The sequence below is a fragment of the Mesoplodon densirostris genome, chromosome 12 (assembly GCF_025265405.1).
Source record: "Mesoplodon densirostris isolate mMesDen1 chromosome 12, mMesDen1 primary haplotype, whole genome shotgun sequence".
NCBI lineage: Eukaryota > Metazoa > Chordata > Mammalia > Artiodactyla > Ziphiidae > Mesoplodon > Mesoplodon densirostris.
The window spans coordinates 45,411,848-45,425,008 of NC_082672.1; positions in this window are offsets into that span (position 1 = coordinate 45,411,848).

The following is a 13,161-nucleotide window of genomic DNA, read 5'->3' on the forward strand; positions in this document are numbered from 1 at the left end:
CTTTATGCAAATACTGGTATGCATTTTAAAAATGTATATTCTTCTAGACTGGTGATTTCATCTCAATTGGATAAATGAGAAGAAATGAGTCAGTTAGATTGTACTGTTTTTCACTGAAACTGCCAGCTTCCCTCAAACAAAGTCTTGAATTGAAAAGTAGGAAGTTAAACAGCGTAAAAGAAATTCAGGTATCGTTTTTTAACACAAAGTGAAAATAAAATATAAAATGGAATGTCAACGGTATCAACAGAAACAGCAACCATAAACCAGCTTGAAACAGCTGGGAATGCATTCTGAAAGAGAAATCTGGAGCCCTAAGTTGCCAGCGAGCACGATCATAACAGTATCTTTTATCTACATGTGATTTAACTTTGATCAATTTAGAAGAGGCATCTTTTTAAAGTTAACTGTACCTGTATTTGCAGCCAATTTTTCACCTGGAAACATTTCATCTACAAAGCCATTAATACATTTCCTGAATAATGTTTTTGATAAGAAAATGAACCTTGAGGCTTTGTTTCCTTTATAGAGTAAAAACACACTCACATGCCTTCATTGACAGTTGTCATTTTTTTAAAGCCTCATTCAACATGGTAAATGAAGGAATATCTCTTTATATGGCTTGGTTTCATAACTTTTATACTTTATGGCTCCAGTTTACCTAAAGGAGCCTGAGAGCTCGGAACTCAGGAGAGATGCTGAAAAAACCATCCCTCTGCTAATGCTACTTTATCCATATTACAAAATTCTGGACATGAAAATGATGAATTATATTAAATGAAATTCTGACTGTATGTGTATCTTAGGTTGTTTTCCTGTGCTAAAGAAGAGTTCAAAAACTTCCATTTCCACTCATACTCAGTTGGCAGACAGCAGTGCCTTAGAAATGGCTGAATGTTTTTTGAGAAGCAACAGTGATATGTTCAACTCCTCGCTTTTGGGGAGGTAGCTACAGAATCCGTCATTCATTCAATAAACCTTCACTGAGAATCTACCAGGACCTAAGTCTGCTAATCTATGAGTTGCATGAGAGCAGATACTTGGCTAATTCTCTTCTGCATCCCCCAAATTTAAACAGATCTGGTGATAAGAAATAAATACCAAAACAGAGTCAAGGACCTGATTTTGAAGGAATGGTGTTGTATGCTGAATTTAGAGACTGTCTTTATTCTCTAGAAATTAAGGAATATGGAAGGATTTTAAGCAGATAGGCTGACACTCACTGTGTGAAAGACGGAATGTAAAGTGTTGCTTCTAAGGTAGGAATGTCCGTTAGGAGACACTGGCATTATCTTGGTAGAGTGAATAAGATTCTGAACAAGAGTAGCCAAAGTGAGAGTGGTGAAAAGAAGATGGATTTGAGATATATTTCAAAAAAAATTGATAAGTTTGGATAACCATTCTCTTTTACCCACGTTTGGAGAATTAGCATCCCTCTATCCTGGTCCTTGATTCCTCTACTATTTTTTACAATGTTAGTCACACACTGATGACTCAAATTCTATCTCTAGCCTAGATCTCTCTTCTGAGCTCTAAGACTTATAAACACCTTTCTTCACCATTTGCTGTTTCAAAGGCATCTGCATGACCAAATTATTATTTTCCTGTGTCCCTTATCATAGAATGTAGCTCCATTACCTGAGTGGTTTCTGAAGCAGGAAATCAGAAGCAACCTTAAAATATTATTCTTACTTTATCATAGAAAATCCATTATGTCTTTACCTTTCTAATCCCCTCTTGGACACTACTCTAATCTAGGACTCTCTCGTTTTTCACCTGGATTATGGCAGGATATTCTTTTTTTTAACATCTTTATTGGAGTGTAATTGCTTTACACTGGTGTGTTAGTTTCTGCCTTATAACAAAGTGAATCAGCCATATGTATACATATATCCCCATATCTCCTCCCTCTTGCATCTCCCTCCCACCCTCCCAGGTGGTCACAAAACACCGAGCTAATCTCCCTGTACTATGCAGCTGCTTCTCACTAGCTGTCTGTATTACATTTGGTAGTGTATATATGTCCATGCCACTCTCTCACTTCATCCCAGCTTCCCCTTCCCCTGCCCGTGTGCATTGACGTCTGTGTCTTTATTCCTGTCCTGCCCCTAGGTTCTTCAGAACTTTTTTTTTTTTTTTAGATTCCATATATATGTGTTAGCGTATGGTGTTTTTTTTTTTTCTCTTTCTGACTTACTTCACTCTGTATGACAGAATCTAGGTCCATCCACCTCATTACAAATCACTCAATTTGATTTCTTTTTATGGCTGAGAAATACTCCATTGTGTATATGTGCCACATCTTCTTTATCCATTCATCTGTTGATGGACATTTAGGTTACTTCCGTGTCCTGGCTATTGTAAATAGAACTGCAATGAACATTGTGGTGCATGACTCTTTTTGAATTATGGTTTTCTCAGGGTATATGCCCAGCAGTGGGATTGCTGGGTCATATGGTAGTTCTATTTTTAGTTTTTTAAGGAACCTCCATACTATTCTCCATAGTGGCTGTATCAATTTACATTCCCACCAACAGCACAAGAGGGTTCCCTTTTCTCCACATCCTCTCCAGCATTTATTGTTTCTAGATTTTTTGATGATGGACATTCTGACTGGTGTGACGTGATACCTCATTGTGGTTTTGATTTGCATTTCTCTAATGATTAGTGATGTTGAGCATTCTTTCATGTGTTTATTGGCAACCTGTATATCTTCATTAGAAAAATGTCTATTTAGGTCCCCTGCCCATTTTTAGATTGGGTTGTTTGTTTTTTTGACATTGAGCTGCATGAGCTGCTTGTAAAATTGGAGATTAATCCTTTGTCAGTTCCTTCATTTGTAAATATTTTCACCCATTCTGAGGGTTGTCTTTTCATCTTGTTTACATTTTCCTTTGCTGTGCAAAACCTTTAAGTTTCATTTGGTCCCATTCATTTATTTTTGTTTTTATTTCCATTTCTCTAGGAGGTGGGTCAAAAAGGATCTTGCTGTGATTTATGTCATAGAGTGTTCTGCCTGTCTTCCCTCTAAGAGTTTTATAGTGTCTAGCCTTACATTTAGGTCTTTAATACATTTTCAATTTATTTTTGTGTATGGTGTTAGGGAGTGTTCTGATTTCATTCTTTTAACATGTAGCTATCCAGTTTTCTCAGCACCACTTATTGAAGAGGCTGTCTTTTCTCCATTGTATATTCTTGCCTCCTTTATCAAAGATAAGTTGACCATATGTGTGTGGGTTTTATCTCTGGGCTTTCTGTCCTGTTCCACTGATCTATATTTCTGTTTTTGTGCCAGTACCATACTGTCTTGATTACTGTAGCTTTGTAGTATAGTCTGAAGTCCAGGAGCCTGATTCCTCCAGCTCCGTTTTTCTTTCTAAAGATGCTTTGGCTATTCGGGGTCTTTTGTGTTTCCATAAAAATTGTGAAATTTTTTGTTCTAGTTCTGTGAAAAATGCCACTGGTAGTTTGATAGGGAATGCATTGAATCGGTAGATTGCTTTGGGTAGCATAGTCATTTTCACAATGTTTGATTATTCTAATCCAAAAACATGGTATATCTCTCCATTTGTTTGTATCATCTTTAATTTCTTTCATCAGTGTCTTACAGTTTTTTGCATACAGGTCTTTTGTCTGCTTAGGTAGGTTTAAACCTAGGTATTTTATTCTTTTTGTTGCAATGGTAAATGGATAGCTTCCTTAATTTCTATTTCAAATTTTTAATCATTCATATATAGGAATGCAAGAGATTTCTGTGCATTAATTTTGTATCCTGCTACTTTACTAGATTCACTGATTAGCTCTAGTAGTTTTCTGGTAGCATCTTTAGGAGTCTCTATGTATAGTATCATGACATCTGCAAACAGTGACAGTTTTATTCTTCTTTTCTGATTTGGATTCCTTTTATTTCTTTTTTCTTCTCTGATTGCTGTAGCTAAAACTTCCAAAACTATGTTGAATAATAGTGGTGAGAGTGGGCATCCTTGTCTTGTTTCTGATCTTAGAGGAAATAGTTTCAGTTTTTCACCATTGAGAACGTTGTTGGTTGTGGGTTTGTCATATATGACCTTTATTGTCTTGAGGTAAGTTCCCTCAATGCCTACTTTCTGCAGGGTTTTTATCATAAATCGGTGTTGAATTTTGTCGAAAGCTTTCTCTGCATCTATTGAGATGATCATATGTTTTATCTCCTTCAATTTGTTATTATGGTTTATCACATTGATTGATTTGGGTATAATGAAGAATCCTTGCATTCCTGGAATAAACCCCACTTGATCATGGTGTATGATCCTTTTAATGTGCGGTTGGATTCTGTTTCATAGTATTTTGTTGGGGATTTTTCCATCTATTTTCTTCCATGATATTGGCCTGTAGTTTTCTTTCTTTGTGACATCTTTGTCTGGTTTTGGTATCAGGGTGATGGTGGCCTCGTAGAATGAGTTTGGGAGTGTTCCTCCCTCTGCTGTGTTTTGGAAGTGTTTGAGAAGGATAGTTGTTAGCTTTTCCCTAATGTTTGATAGAATTCACCTGTGAAGCCATCTGGTCCTGGGCTTTTGTTTGTTGGAAGATTTTTAATCACAGTCTCAATTTCAGTACTTGTGATTGGTCTGTTTATATTTTCTATTTCTTCTCAGTTCAGTCTCGGAATTTCTAAGAATTTGTCTGTTCCTTCCAGGTTGTCCATTCTATTGGCGTAGAGTTGCTTGTAGTAAGATCTCATGATCCTTTATATTTCTGCAGTGTCAGTTGTTACTTCTTTTTCATTTCTAATTGTATTGATTTGAGTCTTCTCCCTTTTTTTCTTGATAAGTCTGGCTAATGGTTGATCAATTTTGTTTATCTTCTCAAAGAACCAGCTTTTAGTTTCATTGATCTGTGCTATTGTTTCCTGCATCTCTTGTTCATTTATTTCTGGTCCGATCTTTATGATTTCTTTCCTTCTGCTAACTTTGGGGTTTTATTGTTGTTGTTCTTCTTCTTTCTCTAATTGCTTTAGGTGTAAGGTTTGGTTGTTTATTTGAGATGTTTCTTTAGGTAGGAATGTATTGCTATAAACTTCCCTTCAGTACTGCTTTTCCTCCTTTTGGGTGATAGTGTTTTCATTGTCATTTGTTTCTAAGTATTTTTTGATTTCCTCTTTGATTTCTTCAGTGATCTCTTGGTTATTTAGTAGTGTATTGTTTAGCCTCCATGTATTTGTATTTTTTACACATTTTTTCCTGTAATTGATATCTAGTCTCATAGCATTGTGTTTGGAAAAGATACTTGATATAATTTCAATTTTCTTAAATTTACGAAGGCTTGATCTGTGACCCAAGATATGATCTATCCTGGAGAACGTTCCATGAGCCCTTGAGAAGAAAGTGTATTCTGTTGTTTTTGGATGGAATGCCTTTTAAATATCAATTAAGTCCATCTTGTTTAATATATCATTTAAAGCTGTGCTTCCTTATTTATTTTCATTTTCGATGATCTGTCCATTGGTGAAAGTGGGGCGTTAAAGTCCCCTAATATGACTATGTTACTGTCGACTTCGCCTTTTATGGCTGTTAGCATTTGCCTTATGTATTGAGGTGCTCCTTTGTTGGGTGCATAAATATTTACAATTGTTATATCTTCCTCTTGGATTGAACCCTTGATCATTATGCAGTGTCCTTCTTTGACTCTTGTAGTAGTCTTTATTTTAAAGTCTATTTTGTCTGATATGAGTATTGCTACTCCAGCTTTCTTTTGATTTCCATTTGCATGGAATATCTTTTTCCATCCCCTCACTTTCAGTCTGTATGTGTCCCTCGGTCTGAAGTGGGTCTCTTGTAGATAGCATATATACTGGTCTTATTTTTGTATGCATTCAGCCAGTCTATGTCTTTTGGTTGGAGCATTTAATCCATTTACATCTAAGGTATTTATCGATATGTATGTTCATATTACCATTTATTACTTGTTTTGGGTTTGTTATTGTAGATCTTTTCCTTCTCTTGTGTTTCTTGCTTAGAGAAGTTCCTCTAGCAGTTGTTGTAAAGCTGGATTGGTGGTGCTGAATTCTCTTAGCTTTTGCTTGTCTGTAAAGTTTTTAATTTCTCTGTTGAATCTGAATGAGATCCTTGCTGGGTAGAGTAATCTTGGTTGTAGGTTTTTCCCTTTCCTCACATTAAATATGTCCTGCAACTCCCTCTGGCTTGCAGAGTTTCTGCTGAAAGACCAGCTGTTAACCTTATGGGAATTCCCTTGTATGTTATTTGTTCTTTTTCCCTTGCTGCTTTTAATATTTTTTTCTTTGTATTTAATTTTTGATAGTTTGATTAATATGTGTCTTGGCATATTTTTCCTTGGATTTATCCTGTATGGGACTCTCTGCGCTTCCTGGACTTGATTGACTTTTCCTTTCCCATATTAAGGAAGTTTTCAACTATAATCTCTTCAACTATTTTCTCAGTCCCTTTCTTTTTCTCTTTTTCTTCTGGGACCCCTGTAATTCGAATGTTGGTGTATTTAATGTTGTCCCATAAGTCTCTCAGACTCTCCTTGATTCTTTTCATTCTTTTTTCTTTATTCTGCTCTGCAGTAGTTATTTCCACTATTTTATCTTCCAGGTCACTTATCTGTTCATCTGCCTCAGTTATTCTGCTATTGATTCCTTCTAGAGAATTTTAAATTTCATTTATTGTGCTGTTCCTCATTGTTTGTTTGCTGTTTAGTTTTTCTATTTCTTTTTTAAACGTTTCTTGTACTTTCTCCATTCTGTTTCCAAGATTTTGGATCATCTTTACTATCATTACTCTGAATTCTTTTTCAGGTAGACTGCCTATTTCCTCCTCATTTGTTTGGTCTGGTGGGTTTTTACCTTGCTCCTTCTCCTGCTGTGTGTTTCTCTGTCTTCTCATTTTGCTTAACTTATTGTGTTTGGGGTCTCCTGTTTGCACACTGCAGGTTCATAATTCTCATTGTTTTTGGTGTCTGCCCCCAGTGGTTAAGGTTGGTTCAGTGGCTTGGGTAGGCTTCCTGGGGAGGGGACTGGTTCCTGTTTTCTGGTGGATGAGGCTGGACCTTTTCTTTCTGGTGGGCAGGACCACGTCTGGTGGTATGTTTTGGGATGTCTGTGACTGTATTATGATTTTAGGCAACCTTTCTGCTAATGGGTGGGGTTGTGATCCTGTCTTGCTAGTTTGGCATAGGGTGTCCAGCACTGTTGCTTGCTGGTCGTTGAGTGGAGCTGGGTCTTAGCATTGAGATAGAGATCTCTTGGAGAGCTTTCACCTTTTGATATTATGTGGAGGTGGGAAGTCTCTGGTGGTCCAACGTCCTGAACTCGGTTCTCCCACCTCAGAAGCACAGGCCTGACACCCGATCATAGCAAAAACACCCTGCCAGCCACATGGTTCAGAATAAAAGGGAGAAAAAAAGAAAGAAAGAAAAAATAAAGTGAAATAAAATAAAGTTATTAAAATAAAAAATTTAAAAGTAATTAAATAAAGGAAAAAAAAAGAAAGAAGAGAGGAACCAAACCAGAAAACAAATCCACCAATGATAACAAGTGCTAAAAACTATACTAAGAAACAAACTAAAAAATGTACAGACAGAACCCTAGGATAAATGGTAAAAGCAAAGCTGTACATACAGAATCACACAAAGAAGCATACACATACACACTCACCAAAAGAAAAAAAGGAAAAAAAAATGTATATCTATATAAAAATAAAAGGAAGAGAGTGACCAAATCAATAAACAAATCTACCAATGATAATAAATTATAAATACTAAACTAAGATAAACATGAGAACAGAAACAAATTAGATGCAGAAAGGAATCCCCAAGTCTACGGTTGCTCCCAAAGTCCACCACCTCAATTTTGGGATGATTTTTTGTCTCTTCAGGTATTCCACAGATGCAGGATGCATCGAGCTGATTGTGGAGGTTTAATCCGCTGCTCCTGAGGCTGCTGGGTGAGCTTCCCTTTCTCTTCTGTGTTCGCACAGCTCCCGGGGTTCAGCTTTGGATTTGGCCCCGCCTCTGCATGTAGGTCGCCTGAGGGCGTCTGTTCTTTGCTCAGACAGGACGGGGTTAAAGTAACAGCTGATGCGGGGGCTCCGGCTCACTCAGGCCGGGGGGAGGGAGGGGTATGGAGTGCGGGGCGAGCCTTCGGCGGCAGAGGCCAGCGTGGTGTTGCACCAGCCTGAGGCGCGCCGTGCGTTCTCCCCGGGAAGTTGTCCCTGGATCACAGGACCCTGGCAGTAGCAGGCTGCACAGGATCCCGGGAGGGGAGGTGTGGATAGTGACCTGGGCTCACACACAGGCTTCTTAATTGAGTTTGTTTACATCTACTCTTAGTCCACTCCCAATCCGATCTCCACAATGTAGTTGCTATGATCTTTTCAAAATGCAATTCTGATATGTACCATCTTTTCAACTTGAAAGTTTTACTGAGTGCATTATTTTATAATAAACACTGGCATCTTTAATATAATCTTTAACATTTTATGTAATCTGGTCCATGTCAGATTACTCTCTTGCCTCTTCTTGTGTCACTCTATATTTTGCTTTCTATTCCTCTGCTAAATTGGGTGTATTTCAGTTTCTCCAGATTATAGATGCTCTCCCTCAGGACATTTGCACATGCTATTTCCTCTGCCTAGAATGCTCTTCTCATCTGTTTTTATCTATTTGTCTGTGTAACTTCAAACATAAATTCATTAGGTAGGACTCTTCCAACATCTTACCGCTCCCTACCCCATTAGAGAGATAGTACACATCTCCTATGAGGTTTCATAGTTACCAATATATTTTGATTCATGTAACTGATCACAGTTAAAATTTATATATTGTTGTAATTTCTCCATTAATGTTTGGCTTCCTAACTGGACTGAGGGCAAGATACTATGTTTGTTTTGCTCAGCAAAATATCTTTAGATCCTGGTGCAATGTTTAGTGTATAATATATTCTTTTAATGAATGTTTGACAATTGAATGAATGGATGAATTAATGATCATTTAAAGGGATTAAGGTGAGCAAGAGATTTCAATATATGCCAGAATTTCCTGAAAACAGATTACTTTCAGGCTCATCTAAACAAATGATCACAAGTCAAATATATATAATTAAAGTTGAAAGTAGTTTTAGATAAATGACTGGAAAATGAAGAATAAGCTATATTGAAATGTCAAGAATGCTTTACCCTGTATTTATTTGAGTTATGCTTTAGAAAACCATGCTAATCAAAGAATATTTTGGATCTCATCATAAAGAAAAAAGTGATACAGAGCTCTATGAGATTATACCTAAATTCAGTAAGTGGTTTTAAGAAAGTGCTCCAAAAAGTTTTTGAAAGGTTACCACATGGAGACCAAAGAATTGATGAAATATAATACCATATAGTACACAATAAAAATGTTGGTTTTGTTGACCTTCTGAAATCTATTACTCATGGTGTACTCAGCAAATCTTGTTAAATTCTTGCTACTAAGACCTTTGTGAAGGAAACTTTGTTTTATAAATTCATTTACTAACAGCCTGTCCTGGTAGTGTAACACAATAAAAATATTTCCTGGGAATTCTACTTAGACTAAATTGAAAAGTCTCTGACCAGAATCCTGCTCTCCCATCAATGACTGTAACTGGGAAAATGAGTAGGTCCCAAAGACTAGAAAATTTTGTATTTCATCCAGCTCTTATGTTCCATATTTATGGTTGTTTTGAACAGAAGTGTGTTTTTCTCTTCCATGTAAAGGTAGAGACGTGAAAGCTCTTTGGATTGCAAACTCATCAAAGTCGTCATATTTGAGGTGGTTGACAGCTTCCTCTCAGTGGGTTCAAATTCAATATTTTCTGTGTATAAAAATATTTACTTATGAAAATAAGTCTTTTGGACAAAATATTAGGGGCTAGGGCAAATACAACTCAACCACTTACTAGCTGTTACTTGACTTTCACATTCATGACAAGTTGATAATAATGGTGCTAACCTCACAGATTTGTGGTGCGAACCCCATGTGCTGATATATGTAGAACACATGGAACAATACCTGGCACGTAGTAAGAGCTCAATACACTTTAACCATGATCATTACTATCACAGAATTTTAAAGAATCTGTGCCCTCTAAAATCTCACAATATATTTGGATATATTTTTTAAAACACAAGGAAAATGACAATTTCCAAATAACAGTTAATACATAAACTAAAGAAATATCACAAGGCACATACAATTAATTGCCAAATAAAATGACTTTCTAGAGATTGTTATAGGAGAGCAGAGGATGGATGGAGAGACCAATTAGGGTGGAGAGCTATGGAAGATTTTTTCAGAGAAAATCAGTTTTGGCTAGAGCTCATAAAATTAGTAAATACGGGGCTTCCCTGGTGGCGCAGTGGTTGAGAGTCCTCCTGCCGATGCAGTGGACACGGGTTCGTGCCCCGGTCCGGGAAGATCCCACATGCCGCGGAGCGGCTGGGCCCGTGAGCCATGGCCGCTGAGCCTGCGCGTCCGGATCCTGTGCTCCACAACGGAAGAGGCCACAACAGTGAGAGGCCCGCGTACCGCAAAAAAAAAAAAAAAAAAATTAGTAAATACGGGTGTCTTCTTAAGTTAGAAATTTCTGGCACATACTTGCTTATAACTATATTTTAGCTTGCATCAAACCTTGTTCTAAAAATGTTGACAATTACATGAGTAGATAAGAGCATATATCAAAAGTATGGTGAAAATGCACTCTAAAGGAATATTCTTAATAAGCTATTACAAAAAAAAGTCAAATGCCACTTTTCTGGGGGGTGTCTAAGAAAGATTAGGAGGCCATTCCTCTGGAGCCCCTACAAATACTGGATTACTGATGTGGGGCAGCCACTTAACCACGCCAGATCTCTGAAAGACATGCACAATAGAAACAAAAAGCCCAGCATGACATTTTATTATGAGTGAAATCTGTTAAATTGTGCTTCCTTTTGCTCAAAAGCTCCATCCTAAATCTCAGAAGTCACACTCACTGGAGTCAGAGGACAGAGGCCAGGTCCAGAGCCAGAAAGCAAGCATTTGCTCCTTGGTCTGTGGATTAGCCAGCCCAAGCTGCCTGCTGTGGGCTTTCTTATGTCTGAACTGTCCAACTCTAGCTGCCCCAACAGGGGAGAAACATGAGAAGAAATAAATGTCGCAGGCTAGCCTAGATTCTTAGTTTCAGGTGAATCTCTGATATGGAAGAGAGAGGTCTTTTTTTTCTTTGAAAATCTCTCTCCAGACACTGGAGATTGGCTCCCCAGCTAATCTGGTCTCTAGGATCTAATCAGTCTGTCAGGACTTCTCCTTAGGGGCCGTGGGTGGAACTAAGTGGAGGGGCCCTCCCCTGAGAAGTATCTTGCCCTAGCAAGAAGATGGGCAGTAAAATAACAATGAAAATAATCACTCTCTCATGAGGCCAAGAGATACAAACTCAACTTTATTTACCTAATGGAAATATACGAATAGCTTCGAACCAGACTCAGTTCCAAGTTTATACTACTTAGTTCAAATGACAGTGAAAGGCATATTTATGGCATATTGTGCTTTGGAAAAACTGAGTTAAAGGCTCCTATCATAGTTAAGAGGTTTAAACATAGGGGGACCTGGATTACAAACAACCTGAAAATATTTAGTAACAGTTTATTTTAGAAGTCACTTCAAAAAGTTACAGCATTTGAAAATCTCCTTTTCAAGAAGCTGAAATACTGAATACAAGCTCAACCTTTCAGTATAAAATGAAGGAAATGTAGAAAATGACATGTTTATTAATTCTCTACAGAAAGTCATTATTCTTCTGGTACTAATCTTGCTTTTTTCCCCCCATAAACACAGTCATTTTTATGAAATTATCAGATATACCACCAAGTAGATGGAAAGAAACCCTGACCACTTTAAAAAAAAAATCAGCTGCCAGAATTTTGAAGGAAAAAAAAATCCTCATGCACCTAGGAGAAATTAATTGCACTGTCTAAACTGTTGATAACAGTGGCAAGAAAAAGATGCTACTTTCATCATTTATTCAAAGCTGCCAAAATGGTATTGGAGACATTGATTAAAAAAACATACATTTGCAATTTAAATAACACGAAATATTTCATTTTTAGCTGCTCTCTTCCTTTTATTTCTTTGGCAAATTCATTCCTCTTTTCAGCTTGGCTGAGCTGATTGCTCTCCTTCATAATATACTGTTTGGAATGATTTAAATGCACTTCCTTAAAACAGAAAAAAAGATAAGTGGAATTTTTTAAAAGATCACGTATATTGGTATGTCTTGACAGGTAATCCTTTACTCGAATTTTTATAAAATTTTGTTTCAAACTGTAAGCTTTAAAATTTGGAAATGTGGGGAAGGAGAGAAAAAGAATTTGACTTACAGTATGAAATAGGATGTCTCTCATAGACAAATCTTCATGGGTTCCATTTTAATTAACCTGCCTTCATTTTTATTGTTGTATTATTCAGTTTCACCTTATGGTGCCATTTAGACAGTAAACTTTTCACGCATCTACAGGGACTGATAACAAAGTTTTAATTGTTACAATACCAGTGCTACTAAGAATATTTGCTACAATAGCATATATGAGTGCATTCTTCATTTTCAAGAAGCCTATAGAAAGACTGGAGGTCATGCAGAGAATTTTTACCCTGTTTTTTCTTCTTACACCAAATTGTTCATTTATATTAGAATTTGGAGATCTTTAAGAAACTACTGTTCTTGATTCTCAACTAATTTGTTCCAGCTTCTGTATGACTAGACTAATCCTGAGTTGTTTGAGCTATAATTATTATTTGGATTTGTCAGAGTTTAATTTTACTTTTCATGGAAAAATAGGAATTTTAATTATGTCTTATAAATAGAATTATTTAAATGGCCTTGGTAGTAAATATATAATCAAGAAGTTGCTTAGTAAAACAAAGGAAATATATTGTCCAGAAAAATTAAAGGATAAAAAACAAATAAACAATATATTTTGTGGAAATATATTGTCCAGAAAAATTGAAGGATAAAAAACAAATAAACAATATATTTTCTGGAAATATATTGTCCAGAAAAATTGAAGGATAAAAAACAAATAATAATAAGAGGCAATAAAATACCTTATGGGAAAAAATAATTATCTGATAGTGGTTCCACTACTTGCAATACTGTTTCACATATGCATGAATTTT